The sequence below is a fragment of the Tenrec ecaudatus genome (genome assembly GCF_050624435.1).
Source record: "Tenrec ecaudatus isolate mTenEca1 chromosome 1 unlocalized genomic scaffold, mTenEca1.hap1 SUPER_1_unloc_18, whole genome shotgun sequence".
NCBI classification, from domain to species: Eukaryota; Metazoa; Chordata; class Mammalia; order Afrosoricida; family Tenrecidae; genus Tenrec; species Tenrec ecaudatus.
The window spans coordinates 756,760-774,255 of NW_027457558.1; positions in this window are offsets into that span (position 1 = coordinate 756,760).

A 17,496-nucleotide genomic window follows, 5' to 3' on the forward strand; every position below is an offset into this window, starting at 1 on the left:
ATAGGATTGACCTCCAGTCCCTTCACTGGCAGGGACAAATGCTCTGGTCTCACTGTGTCCCCTAAAAACATCATGTCAAAATGTTTTCTTTTAAATTATGGACATCACTGCATTATAGTTACGACAGCCAAAGGTGGAAGACGCCTTTCAGTCCGTGGACAGATGGATGGACCAAGTCAGTGAGTTCGAGTTCTAGAACGGAGTCGTGTCCTTTCATTAAAATAGGGGGATAAATGTCAGGTCACAAATGAACCTTGAAAAGACATGCTGGGAATTAAATAAATAAAATTCCCAACTCACTGCCATCCAGTCAACTCTGACTCCTGGTAACCCTAAAGGGCAGAGTGGAACTGCCCCCACGGGTTCCGGGGATGGTAACTCTTTTACAGACATAGAAAGCTTCATCTTTCTCACAAGGCGCAGCTGGTGGACTTGAACTGCTGGTCTTGCTGATCACAGTCCAATTCGTAACCACTACGCGAGCAGGGCTGCTGGTAATGACATAAGCCAGACACAAAAGAACAGGTGTAGGACCGAGCCAAGTAGAGAAAGGGTGAGCACAGGCAAAGGCACAGAGGCAGGCAGATCGGAGATATATGGGTTCACGGTGGCACCCTTGGGCGGGTTAGTGCCCTGTGATCCCACTACCCATTTAATTATTATTATTATTACTTTTCCTTTCCCCGTCTCTTTTTTATCTGTCTACCATGTGTATCCCTGAATTTGGTCTGGTCCCTGCCATATTACCTGGTCCTCACCCCAGGAATGTTTATACAGTAGCTTTTCCCCTATGTCCCTTTTGCATTGTTTTTAAAGCTTTCCTCCGTGGACTCAAGTGTACTTGTCCTTTTGTGCTTGGTTTACTTCGCTTAGCATGCTTTCCTCCAGTTCTTCCCATGCAGTGATGTGCTTCAAATTTTCATCACTACTTTTTAGCGATGTGTAGTACTCCATTATATGTATGTACCACATTTTTCCCCCCCACTGAAAAAGAAGTCTTTATTCTGATCCCACCAGCTGTACCATCTGTTATGTGCCTTCCTCCTTGACAATCTGGTCTTTCTTGAGTGGTCCCATGAAAGCTTTTTTCTCTTCCACGGTCTGGAAACGGCCATGGCCCAACTTGGAGGTGGTGTCGATGAACTTGAGGTCGATCTTCTCCAGGGCACGGCGCTTAGTCTGCACCAGCAGGGACTTGTGCAGAGTCAGCACCCGCTTCTTGGTGCCCACCATGCCGCCATTCAGCATAACAAAGTCATTGATCACTTCCCCGTAGTGGACAAAGTCGCCCTGGGGTTGTTGCTCTTGTCAGAGAGATCTTAGTCGGTGGAGGCATTGTTCTTGATAAGCTTGCCGTCCTTGATGAGGTAGCCCTGGCCAATCTTATAGATCTTGTTGATCTCTGTGCGGTGGTGGTAGCCTTCCTGCCCAGCGTGGGCCATCGAGAAGGCCACACGGGTGGGATGCCAGGCCCCGATACAAGCCACCTTGCACAACCCTCGGTGGGTCTTTCGGGGAAGCTTCTTGGTGTGCCAACGACTGGTGACCCCTTTGTAGCCTTTGCCCTTGGTCACCCCCGTGATGTCGATCATTTCATCCTGCCCGAACACCTGGTTCACTGGCACCAGCTTCTCTCGGGCCCAGTCCAGCTTCTCAGCCACGGAGCCCCCGTTCACCTGCATCTCCGTCAGGTGCGCCTTCTCCTGGCGCAGGAGGAGCAGGTGCGTCTGGGTGTGGGCGATGGCGCGCATGACCGGGCAGGACTTCTTCATGCTGCTAAAGTCTTTCTCGAGCTGCTTCTTACCCTCGTCATCCTGCCACTTCTTGCAGTACTTGGTGAAAGCCTTCTTCTTCGACTTGTGCCAGTTCTTGTAGAACCGCCGCTTGCACTCGTCGTCACTGATGTGTTCCGCAAAGACCGTCTTGAAGGTCCGGAGGCCGTGAGGTGTCTACACATAGCCCACGATGCCCACCACCAACATGGGAGGGGTCTCCATGATGGTCACGGCCTCCACCACTTCCTTCTTGTTCACCTTGGAGCCTGGCCTGTCGACCTCGCGCACAATGTGGGTCATGCCGGCCTTGTAGCCCAGGAAGGCCGTCAGGTGGACCGGCTTGGAGCCATCATCCTTGGGGAAGCTCTTCACCTTCCCGCCTTGCCGGCTGCTGCGCTTCCGAGGCAGGAAGCCCAGAGCCCCATGCTGGGGCGCCAAGAACTTCCGGTGTGACATTACATCGTTGATCCCCGCTGGTAGAGGTACCCTAGCTTTTTAATCCAATTGTCAGGTGATGGAAATTTGGCTTGTTTCCAATTCCTTGCAATTGTGAACTGTGCCAATGAACTTTGGAACACAGATGTTTGATCTTGGTTTGTTTCTTGCCCAGTAAGAGTGGGGGGGGGGGTTGCTTGGTCATATGGTAACTCTATTTCCATCTGTTTTAGATATCGCCAGTAGACCTCTTTCTTACACACATATGAGTCTCCCTGGATTTGTTTCACGGATGATGTGTCTGGGTCATTGTGTGGTCGTGGTCTCTTTTAAGACTTGATCGATGTTTTCTTTACATTGTTTGTCCTGAAGGTCTCTTTTGTACCCTAAAACAAGGAGTCAAGGAGATGCATGGGACTTGATTGCTGAAGGGGGGCAGGAGTGAAGAAATGGACCCAAAGGGTGTCCATACCACTTCTGGGCTCTGCTCTGGAGCTGTGCCAGCTGTCCATGAACTGTTGGCACCTGTGGCCGAGGCTGCGGGCTGACCCCAGGCTTCTCTGGCAGAGGAGGGCTGCCTTCTGCTCTGGGATATGGGGGATGTCCGGAGGCTGAAGAAGGGGATCAAGTTGTGATCAAGAGGCCCCTGGCATGGGAGTGTACTGGCTCAGCTCTTCCTCTGCAGCGTCCCACAGAAGAGGTCCCCTGGCCTGGCCCCGATGCTAGACCCAGTGGCATACCTGCCCCTGAACTTGGAGGAGGCCCATCTCCTGCTCCAAGGCCTCGTGTCTGTGCAGCAGCCTCTCTATGCTCTCAAGAGCCTTCCCAAGGTCCAGGACTCTAGCAAGGGCACACTGTGGAGGACGGGCACATTACAGGCTTGGCCTCTGCCCTTCTGCCCAGGGTTCTCTTCGATCCTTTCTTCCTGGCTGGTCTTGGTCTTGGCCTCGGGCAGGTGACAGAGTCTGATTAGTGTCTGCACAGTGACACTGCGGGTGTTGGGGACAAGGCTGCTGGATGGAAAACCAGTACCTAGCAGGGGTCCCAGCTCTTCCTGTCAATTCCCTTCCTGCCTCCCTTCCATGGGGTTTCTGTCTCATAGGCCAGGTGTTTCTGAAACCGCATCAGCTTCTCTTTGTGGTCCCCAAGAGGGACAGGCTATTCCAGCTGCTGGCCCCACCCCTGGATCCAGTCGCCGTCCTGTGTGATGGTGGGGACATGAGTGCCCAGATGTTCATACTGCCTTGGTCCCAAGCGGTGACCCCGTCTACCCCTCGGGCTCTGCCAAGGAGTGAAATGCTGACCAAGCTCAGGGACAGCACAATAATTTTTCTTTCACCCAAGATGACAGGGCCCAGGCCCATCAGTCTTCAGATCTAGGAAGTGGCTGGGCATGGGCCATGGGTGGGTTCTCATGTGGAGGGTGCCCCTCAACCACCACTGGGGCCCTGTCTACTCTGCCCATCAGGATGACAGGTGTCCACACGGGTCTGAGAATCAAGGGCCCTGGGCTCCAGTCCTAGCTTTGCCCCTGGAAAAGCCATTAAACTCTCCACATCCCGTTCCACCGCAGGCCGCCCCTTGGCCCCTAGTGGGGCTGAAGGTCACTTGTAAAGGTGAAAAGGGGTTCAGGTGGGGTGCCCTCTGACCTGGCTACCAGCCCTGAGAAAGCCGGCAGTAATCAGAGAGGTGTGAAGCTTGTGTCACTGACCTTCTCCCAGGGCTTCCACTCAAGCCGGCCGCTCACGTATTGTGCCCAGCAGGCCCTGAACCCAGGGGCCTTGCAGCACCCTGGCCTGTTCTCTCAGCACAGCCTCCTGCATAGTGGGAGGTGGGAGGTGGACCCAGCCCTGAGTACCGAGTGTACCCCTGCTGGGGCTGGCTCACATCCCATAGCCCTCACTATAAGTCCCGGGGGCCTCCCCTCAGCTCTGCAGTTGAGGGTTGGCCAGGTTCCTGGGCAGAAGGAAGCAGGGGCCATGTGATATGGGCAGATCCAAATGCCCTCTGTGGTCCCCAGAGTGTGGCCTAACCCATCCCCATGCACTTCTGGGTGCTTGGGCACCTCGGCTTCGTCACCAGCCCTGGATTGGAGCCCCTGGCTCCTTGGTAATCCCTCACCCACCAGCACAGGTTCGGTGTGCATACACACCTCACCCGTGTTCCCCCAACAGTCTGGATACCCCGGCCCTATCAGGGTCATGCCCATGACCGTCCCGGCCATCACCTCCCTGTCCTGTGTGCTCAGCACCTCGGGAAGGTGCCATGCTTCTGGATCAGCCGCTCCACCTCTTCCACAGAGCCCTCCAGGACACTGGCTTCCTGGGAGACCTGGGGCAGCCATGGAGGTGACACAGAGGTGGGGGGGTGATCGGGGGCACAGATGGTGGTTTAAAGGGAACCCTAGACAGCAACATCTGCCAGAACCTTGGTTTACAGCCTGGGCTCTCTGGGGGTGCCTCAAGGGGCCTGCGGCTGGGGGGGGGGGAGGTGGGTGCTGAGCAGGAGGAGAAGGAACCTGAGGAAGAAGAGCATTCCAACCTGGGGGCTGTTAGGAACATCCCAACTTCTGACGAGGTGGTGAGGAGCCCCATCAATTTCCAACCAAACCGCATAGGGCTTGGCTGGCCGGGGCCAGGTGCGGGGAGGAGATGGCCCTGAGTGACCTGAGGCTCAGGAGTCCCCTTGGCCACTTGGGAAGACACACTATCTAGCTCCGTATCAGAATAGCAGCCAGTGATCCAGGAAGCAAGGCGGATTGGGGTGGTACTACAGGAGGACTGGAGGTCCTGGGGTCAGTGTGTCTGTGTGTGGTGAGGAGAGCTGTCTCCTGGGCCTGCAGGATCTTGTCCAGCTTCCACACTGTCTGAGGAAGAGCTGCTTGCGGTGCATGGCCTGCCGTCTCCCTTGCTTCCGTTCCCAGGCCTGAAAGACCTGCTCCCAAGCATCCTGCAGGGCGCATAGCCTTTCCTGGACCTGGGCATGGGCATGGACACAACCGAAGGTGGTGCTGAGGGAAGCTCCAGAGAAAAGGTGCTTGACTGTCCCACCCAAGGGGAGGGTATTGTTTGTGTTTCCACAGGGAAAGAGGGACCAGATATCAAGCCAGTGCCAGATGAATGCAGTGTGCCCGCACGGAGTGGGGAGCCAGTGGAGGGGCCTGAGGGCTGGGCTCCCATACCAGCTATGTGGACAACTGCCCCTGCCCCCAGAAGAATTTACTTCAGAGGACAGCACTGAAGCTGCATCTAGGAGAGAGGGGCATGTTTGATCAGAGCAAATGGGAGCAAAGAAGGGGGAGGAAGAGAGAGTGGAGCATATCCAGGCCCATCAGGCCTGGAGGACGATATCCCGGCTCTGAACAGCCAGTGGACAGAGTGGACAATGTGGCTGGTCCCACTATGAGACACACCGTCCATTGCTGGCCCAGTGCCCTAAGGGGGACAACACTGGAGACTCAGGGTTAGAACTGGCCCAGACTGATCCTATGGCACTGAGGCAAACCACTAAAAGTGTGTGGCAGAGCAACCGTGGGAGCAGAGCAGGGAGACCCTGAGGTAGTACAAAGGACAGACTCTGGGGCCAAAGCATGGTACCCCATTGGACCTGACTGAAGGACACGCCTAGAGATTAAAAATCAGACCTTCATCTATGTATAGGTTTTTCTTTCTTTAAAATTTTTTTCTTTTATTTTATTCTTAAAAAAACATTTTATTAGGGACTCATACAACTCTTATCACAATCCATACTTACATCAGTTGTATAAAGCACATCTGTACATTTTTTTGCCCTCATCATTTTCAAAGCATTTGCCTTCCAAAATTAATTTATTCTTCTATGGGTAATTGGTTTCCTTTTTGTTGTCATTGCTGTGTTCTCACTCATTGCCTATCTTGCAATGACTTGATTTTTGGTGCATATTATTATCTCTACAGACCTATCTAGATACGATAGACTGCATGAATAGTTTGGAGGAGAAAACAAGGGGACCAATAGTTCCGGGGGAATAGGGGAGTGGGAGAGAAGGGGGCAAAGGGGTAGTGCTGACCAACCCAGGGACAGGGGAGCAATAAGTTATTCAAAATCAGTAGCAAGGAGGGTGTGAGTGGTCTGGTAGGGATTCAGCAAGGGCAAGGTAACCGAGAGAAATTACTGAAACCCAAATGAAGGCTGAGCATGATAGTGGGACAAGAGGAAAGTAAAAGGAAATAGAGGAGAGAACTAGGTGACAAAGGGTATTTATAGAGGTCCAAAGACTGGAATGTACATATGTAAATATATTTATATGAGTGTAGGGAAACAGATCTATGTGCATATATTTATAGGTTTAGTACTAAGGCAGCAGATGGACATTGGGCCTCCACTCAAGCACTTACTCAATGCAAGAGCACGTTGTTCTATTAAATTGGCATTCCAGGATTCACACCTTCCCGACACGATTGCTGAAGAAAAATGTGTGCATAAGCAAATGTGGTGAAGGAAGTTGACGGTGCCCGGCTATCAAAAGATATAGCGTCTGGGGTGTTAAAGGCTTGAAGATAAATAAGCGGCCATCTAGCTGAGAAGTATCAAAGCCCACATGGAAGAAGAACACCAGCCTGGCTGACCACGAGGTGTAGAAGGGACCAGTTATCAGACATCAAAGAACTAAAAATCGTATCAGTGGGTGCCCACCTTCCTGATACGATCAGTGAAGACAAACGTGTGCATGAGCAAATGTGGTGAAGAAAGCTGTTGGTGCCTGGCTGTCAAAAGATATAGCATCTGGGATCTTTAAGGCTCAAAGATAAACAAGTGGCCACCTAGTTCAGAAGCAACAAAGCCCACATGGAAGAAACACACCAGCCTGTTTGACCACGAACTGTCGAAGGGATCATGAGGTATCAAGAATCAAAGAACAAAAAATCATATCATTGAAAATGTGGGTGAGTGCAGAGTGGAGACTCAAAGCCCATTGGTAGCCAACCGGACACACTTTACTGAAGGGTTGTGGGGAGGAGATGAGCCAGTCAGGGTGCAGGGTAGCAACGATGAAACATATAACTTTCCTCTAGTTCTAAAATGCATCCTCCCCCCACTCTCATGATCCCAATTCTACCTTACAAATCTGGCTAGATAAGAGGGTGTACATAGGTACAGATAGGAACTGGAAACACAGGGAACGCAGGACAGATGACTCCTTCAGGACCAGTGGTGAGAGTGGCGATGCCTGGAGGGTGGAGAGAATGTGGGGTGGAAAGGGGAAATTGATTACAAGAATCTACAAATAGCCTCCTACCTGGGGGAGGGACAGCAGAGAGGAAGGAAGGGGGAGACTTTGGACAGTGCAACATATGATAAAATAATATTAATTTATGAATGATGAAGGTTTCATGAGGTGGGGAGGGAGGGGGAAAATGAACAGCAGATATTAAGGGCTCAAGTAGAAGGCAAATGTTTTGAGAATGATGATGGCAACAAATGTACATATGTTATTTTTTTTTAAAAAAAAACCCTTTTATTATTTAAGCTTAATTTATTCCCAAGCCATGAGTTTTTGCTTCTTCAGTTTCTTCTGGGAAATCTTTTTCTTCAGTGCAACCTCCTCTTCTGGCTTGGGAACGATTTGTTCCTTCTCAGTCAGGATCATTTCAATGTGGCAGGGGGAGCTCCTGTGTGGATTAATCTAGCCAAGAAATCTGTAAGTCCGGTGGTGCATCTTGGGGGCTTTGTTCACCTGGATGTGCTCGATGACCTGAGAATCCACATCTAAACCCTTAAGTTCAGCATGACTTTCTGCATTTTTAAGCATGTGAACCAAACATTCAGCACTCTTTTTGGGCTACCAACTCTGGGTCCCACCCCACTGTTTGGCCTGGGCACATCTACCAACACCATCATTGTCCCGTCGGAAAGGCACACACTGCTTCTGCAGAGTGACGTCTTTCAAGTATTTGGTGGCTTTCCAAATGTGCATGCCTTTGATGGCCTGGGCAGTTTCACGGGTGTTTTTGAAGTGGACCCGGAGATTCGACCCTCTGTATTTGCAGGATTTTGTAGGGTTTTCTGGGTCAAATGAGTAGCGAACCATTTTAGCAGGTCACCTCAGGCCGCTACAGTTAGAGGAAGAGCCTGTACATATGTTCTTGACACAATGTATGTATGTATGAATTGTGATAAGAATTGCACGAGCCCCCAATAAAATGATTAAAAAAATAGAAAAGAAAGGTGCTTGGCCCTGTGGGGCCAGGGTGCAGTGGTCCAGTGGGCTGGGGGAGGGCCAGAAAGGGGAGCCGACCTCCACGGCGGACGGCCCTGTAGCCTGGAGCACCTGCTGTCCCCGCTGGGTGGCGCACTGGTGCAGCTCCTTCTGGGCCTCCAGCTTGGCCCGCAGCTCTTGATGGACACTGAAGTTTTCGGCTCCACTGCCGGGGTCTTGGGGCTCCTCCACCACCTGCAAATCTCACTGCACACTGGCTGCCCAGGAGGCATAGTCTTGCACCTGGAGCCTGGGAGAGCACGGGAGAGCATGGGGTGAGGGGACCTGGTACCGAGGCAGCATCACAGCCGGCCTGAGTCCACCACCACTCATGTCCAAACCTCCATGTCTCTGCCGCTCAATCCCACAGCCTTACCAAGTGTCTACTCGGCCTCAGCTCTGCCTGCCACCCCTCCTTCCCCCCCAGTTTTCCAGGGCCAATGAAGTCCCTCATGGGCCGCTTGATAGCTTTGCCCACCCATGCACAACTTTGCCAGACCCCCACTTAGAGGTAGCCTTTGGTGTGAGAGCCGAGGGACTAGGGACACTTGTCCCTTCACTGCCTCACTGTGCAGATGGAGGTTTTTGGTGTGTTTTTTTTAATTTAAGTTTATTTATTTTATTGGGGGCTCTTACAGCTCTTGTTACAATCCATACACCAATTGTATCTGACATAGTCATACGTATATTGCCATCATTCTTTTCTAGACATTTATTTTCTGTTGAGCCCTTGGGATCAGCTCCTCTTTTTTTCCTCCTCCCCCAATCATGGTTACTTGATAGATTATAGATTGTTATTATTTTCATATCTCACATCGACCATTGTCTCTTTTATCCTCAGGTTTCTGTTGCTCCTCTCCCTGAGAGGGGTGTGTGGTTATATGTCATTCATTGCTATCGGTTCCCGTTCCTCCCATCCTCTACCTCCCTTCCCCCTACCCTTTTGGTATCTCTATTCCCATTCCTGTTCCTGGGTTTCATGTGTCATGAGTTTTATCTCTTGCTGATATCTATGCACTCTAGTCCAGAGTGGGAAGCGGCACTGGGGTGATGATAGTGGGGGGTGAGGAGGCCTCAAGGTGTCAGAGGCAGATTGTGTGATTCATTGGTGCGATCCATGTCTCCTCAGGAGGGCCTCCACCCAGTGGGACACAGCATCTGGGAGGCTTGTGGCTTTCTCCTGAGACAGCATGGTGGCCAAGGGCCCGGGCATTGAGTGTGGGACTCTGGGCCTGGGGTGACAGCACTTGCAGAAGCCACCCCCTCCCCCAGGCACCCACCTGGATACGGGCGAGCACGTGAGACAGTTGGCTGTGAACTTTGAGGGTGGCCTCAGCGTCTCAGAGCAGGTGGGGTCTGGCCTGAGTCAGCTCCCACAGCTCCAACCAGGCAGCCCTGCCCCCAGACGGGGGTCAGCAGTTATCCCAGCATGCTCATTCCTCCCCCTCAGCTTCTGTCTGGTCAACCCTTCAGCTTCTTGCCTGGGTTTAGAACTTGTCCTAAGCTCCCAGAGGGCCACCGTCCTGAGATCTTGCTCGGCGCTTTAGGCCTTTCTGCAAACTCTCCTCCCAGGAGCCCATTATCACTAGGAGTTTACCCCTTGCTCTAACGATGCTCCAGGAGGCCTGCTTGGGAAGTGTTGGGCTGTTGCCTGGTTCAGTCCCACTAACTGCTCCTCAGGAGAAAGAAGAGGTTCCCTGCTCCTGGAAAGATTTACTGACTTGCAAACCCTCTGGAGGATCCCCATGAGTCAGCAGGTGGGGTCATTCTAAAGCCCGGCACACGGCAGGTAGCCACATTGTGTGCCACCCAGGCATGCTGTGTGTTTGGAGGAGACTGCACACCCTTCAAAGGTAGAAGCTGCACCCCTCCATGGTTCTTGCATGCAGCAAATGCCGGGCCCCTGAGACTCCGGGCCAGCCTCTGGGCTAGGATCATGAGCAAATCGGGATCTCGCCTAAGCTCCATCTGGGCTGGAAACGCAGTAGCTTGTACTGTGACCTGGGTCAGCCTGGGGCTGTGCAGGGCATCCTCAGCCCAGCTCAACTCTTCCCAGAACGCCCCTGCAGGTGCAGGGAGCCCGTGGCTTGGGAAAGTGACCCTGCTAAGTGGGCTTTGTGACCAGGCTCCCTGATCCACCGACCCAGCTTTGCCTCCTCCACAGGCCGCAGACAGCAGGGGCTGCCCTGGGTTCCCTGAACTCGGGCCCTCTCTAGAGACAGTGGTTTGGCAGAGCCGCAGCACAGCAAGGGTCTCCCTGGAAGCCTCTTTATCCCATGCCCAGCACCTCCTCCCAAACTCAACCCTGCTCCAGGCTGCTGGTACTCACTGTAGGTCCTCTCACCACTGCTGGGCCCTGGGGGCAGTGCTGGGCCACCACTCCAGCAGGCTCTCCGCTAGTGGGGCAGGCTGCCCCCTGGTGGCCACCCATCTTCACTTGATGCCTAAACATTGCAAACTTGGTTAAGAGGAGCGAAGAGAGAAGAGGGGTCACAGGGGGCCCTGGCTGGTGGGCTGTAAGACACCTCAGTGAGTGACTGGGCAGGGCAGGACTGAACAGCTACAGAACTTGCCCCTCTACGCAGAGAGGGGAATAGGAAGCCACAGCTGTCCTCAGTCCAGACTGATGTTCCCCATCAGCCCCTTGTGCATGCAGCCCCCCCTCCACTACCCGTCTTCATTCGGCTCCAGGGCACCTTCCTTGCCCCTAGCCCCTTCCTCACTAGGGTGTGCTCACAGACCTCTCTCCTCTGGCCACCTGCTGCTGGCTGCTCAGCCAGCTCTGCAAGTCCTCAGCTTCCCTCAGGAAGCCCTGCAGTGCCAGCATCCTCTTCAGATCCTGGCCCCTGTGTTGACAGCCTGAGTCCCCCAACAGTTAGTGTGCATGTGTCCACACTCTGGAGGTCATGGGACCCAATCAAAGGGGCTGCCTGAAGGACAAGGTTCTTCATGGTCTTTGCCCAGGCTGCTCCTCTGGATTCAAGAAGCAAACCCAGGGCATGGGGAGTTGGGGCTGGCGAGGGTGTGGTGGGGGGAAGGGCATTTGACTGGAGCCAGGGTGCTGAGCCCCTGCCCAGCAGGCTCTCCTCAAAAGTTTGTGGGAAGAGGAAACAGTGAAGGACTCATCTTTTCCTGACACATGTCTACAGGCCTCTGTCACGGTTCTCTTCAAGGCAGGGGTAGCATCTAGGGGAATAAGCAACCCCAGCCAGTTTTCTGGTACCCACGGATGCAGTGACCCTCACTGTTGGGCTGCCAACTCCCGCAGTGCCTGCAGCTGCTTCCAGAGCTTCCCCTGCATCACACACAGCTGCTCTGAGACCTCAGTTACAAGGATCTACGTATAACTTCCTCCCTGGGGGATGGACAACGGAAAAGTGGGTGAAGGGAGACAAAATATGTAAGATCTGACAAATTATCAAGGGTTCATGAGTGAGGGGGGAACAGGGAGGGCGGAGAAAAATGAGGACATGATGCCAGGGCTTTTAGTGGAGAGCAGATGTTTTGAGAATGATGAGGGCAATGAATGTACGGATGTGCTTTACACAACTGATGTATGTATGGATTGTGATAAGAGTTGTATGTGCCCCTAATAAAATGATTTTTTAAAATTAAATCATTATAATTTCTTAGGACAATGCCATTTGTATTTCAAAGCAACATTCACGAAAGCTATTTTTTCACCTTCACTATGTTCTATTTAGTTTTAGATAGAGCAAAAACAATTCTTATGCCTTTTTATGAGATGTAATGCAAGGAGACATAAATTAATGCATAATTAAAAATTTGAATGAACAAAATATTTTGTTAAAGAATTTGACCTTTTGTGAAAATCATAGAAAGCATATAGCATTTTATTGAAGGGTTGGGAATATTTTCCTCTATTTTATTCTAGTATTTGGTCTGAGGTTCTTACGGCATATTCTGATTGTTGTCATGTAAGAGAATGTACATTCCATATAAGAGAAAACTTTCCTTATAATATTTTCCTATCCATTGCTTCCTGCTGAATCTCTCATTTGTTCTTTTATCATTATTTTTTTCCTATAAAAAACCCAGGCTGCTTAATTTTATTCTTATTAATCATTTATATAAGTTAGGAAAATATTTATTATATATACATTTTTATTAAAAATCTTTTATTGGAGACTCTTACAACTTTTGTTGCAATCCATATTGATTGCATCAGGCATTTTGTACATATGTTGCCTTCATTCATTTATAGACATTTCTTTCTTTTTCTTTTTTAAAATCATTTTATTGGGGCTCATACAACTCATCACAATCCATACATGCAGCAGTTGTGCAAAGCACACTTATACATTCATTGCCTTCATCATTCTCAAAATTTGCTTTCCGCTTGGGTTCCTGGAATCAGCTCATTTCCCCTTTCCCCTCTTCCCCTCTCATCCTGCTCCTCTTCCGTCATGAACCCTTAATAATTTATAAATTATTATTTTCTCTTATCTTACACTGCGCGGCGTCTCCCTTCACCCAATTTTCTGTTGCCCATCTCCCAGGGGGGAAGTTATATGTAGATCCTTGTGAGCGGTTTCCCATTTCTACACCCACTTCCCTCCCAGTATCGCCACTCTCACCGCTGGTCCTGGGGGATTCATCTGTCCTGGATTCCCCTTGTTTCCAGTTTCCATCTGTAGCGCTGTGTATCTTCTGGTCTAACCAGGTTTGCAATGTAGAGTTGGGATCATGAGAGGTGGGGGGAGGAAGTGTTTAATAACTAGAGGAAGGTTGTGGGTTTCATTATTGCTACACTGAACCCTGAGTGACTCATCTCCTTCCCACTACCCCTCCGCAAGGGATGTCCAGTTGTCTACAGGTGGGCATAGGTCCCCCGTCATGCACTCCCCTCATTCACGATGATATAATCCCCCCTCCCGCCTTTGTTGCTTGAAAACTGGTCCCCTAGTCCTTCATGATCACACATGTTGGTGTGATGCTTCCATGTGGGCTTTGTTGCTTCAGGGCCTGCTTGTTTACTTTCAAGCCTTTAAGACCCGGGACGCTATATCGCTTGATAGCCGGGCACCATCAGCCTTCTTCACCACACTTACTTATGCACACATTCATCTTCAGCGTTTATGTGGGGAAGGTGATCACACAATAATGGTTTTTGTTCTTTGGTGTCTGCTACCTGATCCCTTCAACACCTCGTGTTCACTTAGGCTTGTGTGCTTCTTCTCTGTGGGCTTTGTTGCTTCCGAGCTAGATTTCAGCCTGTTTGCCTCAAGCCTTTAAGACCCCCAGAGTTTCATTATATTGTGCAGAGAGTGGCTATGAGCCAAACCCACTCGACTACACCCAACAACAATAACAACAGGGCTTGTGCTTCTAACAATATGCTGAAGAAGACCTTAAGAGAATCTCCCCTTTCTTTTAGAGCAGCGGCTCTCGACCTGTGGGTCGTGTCTACTTAGGGGGTCAAACAGCCCTTTCATGAGGTGGCCTGAATTATAGCAGTAGCAAAATTACAGCTATGATGTAGCAACAAAAATAATTTTATGGTTGGTTGGTCACGACTACATGAGGAACTGGATGAAAGGGTCGTGAGTAAGAATGTTGAAAACCACTGTCCAAGAGGAAGACTCAATTCTTGATACAGTTGAAGGGCAACAAAATAGACTCAGCCCCAATATAGATGGGATAGCACAGTGGCTGCAACAATAAACACAAGCCAAAGAAACACTGCAAGGATGGCACAAGACGGGACAGTGTTTCATTATATTGACATAGAGTTGCTATGAGTCAAAACCCACAAGAAAAAAAAACAGGACTTTGTTTTCTAACAATGTACCTAAGTAGACCTGAAGAGAACCTCCTATTAGTTTAGCGCAGCGGTCCTCAAACTGAGGGTTGTGACCCCTTTTGGGGCACGAATGACCCTTTCACGGCAGTGGGCCGTTCATTAAAGTGGAAAAATTAGAGTTATGATGTAGCAATGAAAATAATTTCATGATTTGGCAGTCACCACTACATGAGGAATGGTATGAAAGAGCCGTGGCATTAGGAAGGTTGAGAACCACTTCCCTAGAGGAAGACAGAATTCTTGGTAGAGTAGAAGGGCAGCAAAGGAGAGGCAGCCCCTACAAGATTGATTAGCCCAGTGGCTGCAACAATGAGCACAAGCAAATGAACAACTCTGAGCATGGCATTGGGCTGGGCAGCATTTCATTATATTGTGCATAGAGTTCTTGTGACCAGAAACCCACTCAACAGCACTCAACAAAAATAACTACAGGACTTGTGCTTCTAACAATATGGTGAAGTAAGATTTAAGAGAAAGTCCTTTAACTTTAGAGCAGCAGTTCTCAACCTGTGGGTCGCGCCCCTTGGGAGGGTAGAATGACCCTTTCACAGGGGTGGCCCGATTCATAACTGTAGTACAATTACAGTGACAAAGTACCAATGAAAATAATTTTATGGTTGTGGGTCCCCACTAAATGAGAATCGATATGAAAGGGTAGTGGCATTAGGAAGGTTAAGAACCACTTCTCTAGGGCAAAACACAAATTTGGTACAGATCGGAAGGAAGAGAGTGGCAGTCTCCAACAAGTTGGATTAGCACAGTGGCTGCAACACTGAGGCCAAGCACACAAGCACGGTGAGGGTGGCACAGGACAGGGCAGCGTTTCATTATATTGTGCATAGAGTTGCTAAGAGTCAAAACCCACTCGACGGAACTTAACGACAATAACTACAGGACGTGTACTTCTAACAATATGCTGAACTAGATCTTAAGAGAAACTCCTCTAAATTTAGAGCAGTGGTTCTTTACTTGTGGGTTGCGACCCCTATGGGGTTTCAGACGAGCCTCTCACAGGAGTTGCCAATTAATAACAGTAGAGAAATCACAGTAATGGAGTAACAATGAAAAAAATTACTGTTGGAGGCTCAGCACAACATTAAGAATTGTATAAAGGAGCCATGCCATTAACAAGGTTCAGAAACACTGCCCAAGAGGAATACACAAAACGTGGTACTGCCGAAGGGCAGCAAGTGAGAGGCAGACCCTACAAGATGGAATAGCTCAGTGGCTGCAACAATGAGTGCCATCAACAAACCACTGTGAGGACAGCACAGGACGGGGCAGCGTTTCATTATATTGTGCGTAGAGTTGCTGAGAGTCAAAACCCACTCGACGGCAACTAACAGCAACACAAAAAGGACTTGACTTCTAAAAATATGCTGACGTAGACCTTAAGAGAAACTCCTCTTAGTTTAGAGCAGGGTTCTCAACCTATGAATCACGAACCCTTTTGGGGAGTGAGTGGGTTGAATGACCCTTTCACAAGGGTTGCCTGATTCATAAGATTAACAAAATTACAGTAATGAAATATCAGCGAAAATTTTGTATGACTGGGGGTCCACCACTATATTGGGAACTGCATGAAAGGGTCATGGAATTAGGAAGATTGAGAACCATTGTCCGAGAGGAAGACACAAATGTTGGTAGAGTAGAAGGGCAGCAAAGGAGAGGCAGCCCCTCCAAGTTGGAATACCTCAGTGGCTGAAACAACCAGCACAAGCAAAGAACCATTGTGAGGAATGCACAGGATGGGGGAGCGTTTCGTTACATTTTGCATAGAGTTGCTATGAGCCAAAACCCACTTGAAGGCACCTAAATACAATAACAACAGGACTTTTGCTTCTAACTTTTGCTGAAATATATCTTAAGAGACATTCTTCATAGTTTGGAGCAGAGATTCTCAACCTGTGGGTCAGGACTCCATTAGGGTGAAGAACTACACTTGCACAGGGGTGGCCCAATTCATAGCAGTAGCTTCATTACAATTATGAAGTAGCAATGAAGATAAATTTATGAGTGGGATTGTACCCACTACATGAGGAGTGGTATAAAAGGCCTGTGGCATTATAGGAAGGTTGAGAGCCACTGTCCTCGAGCAAGACAGAAATCTTGGCAGAGCAGAAAGGAAACAAATGAGAGGCAGACCCCCAATGATAGATTAGCGCAGTGGCTGCAACAATGAGTGCAGACAAGAAACCACTGTGAGGATGGCACAGGACGGGGCAGCGTTTCATTATCTTGTGCGTAGAGTTGCTGAGAGTCGAAATCCACTGGGCAACACCTAACAACAATCACTGTAGGACTCATGCTTTTCACAATATGGTGCTGTAGATCCTAAGAGAAACTCCTCTTAGTATAGAGCAGTGGTTCTCAACCTGTGGGTCGCTAGCCCTTTGGGGGGGGGTCAAATGACCCTTTCACAGTGGAGGCCTGATTCATAACTGTAGCAAAATTAAAGTTACGAAGTAGCAATGAAAATAATTTTATGATTGGGGGTTCAACACTACCTGAGGAAATGAATGAAAGGGCAGTAGAGGGGCAGCAAAAGAGAGGGAGCCCCTCAAAAGTTGGATTAGCCCATGGCTGCAACAGTGACAACAAGCAAAATAACCACTGTGAGGGTGGCACGAGACGGGCTCACGTTTCATTATATTGTGTATAGAGTTGCTATGAGCCAGCACACACTCAAAGGCACCAAACAAAAACAACAGGACTGTGCTTCGATGAATATGCTGAAGTAGACCTTAAGAGAAACTCCCCTTAGTTTAGACCAGTGGTTCTCAAACTGTGTCACAGTGCCTTTAGAAGACTAATGAACCTTTCACATGGGTGGCCTGATCCATAACAGAAGCGAAATTACAGTTATAATGTAGCAATGAAAATATTTTATGGTTGGGGTGACACCACTACATGAGGACTGGTATGAAATAGTAGTGGCATTCAGAAAGTTGAGAACCACTATTCTTGAGGAAGACACAAATCTTGGTACGGAAGGTCAGGAAAAGAGAGGTATTCCCTAACAAGATGGATTACCACAGTGGCCGCAACAATGAGCACAAACAGAAGAACCACTGTGAGGATCCACAGGGCAGCACAACGTTTCATTACATTGTGCATAGAGTTGGTATGAGCCAAAACCCACTCGAAGGCAGCCAAAAACAAGAACAGGATTTGTGCTTCTAACAATATGTTGAAACATACCTTAAAAAGAAACTCCTCTTAGT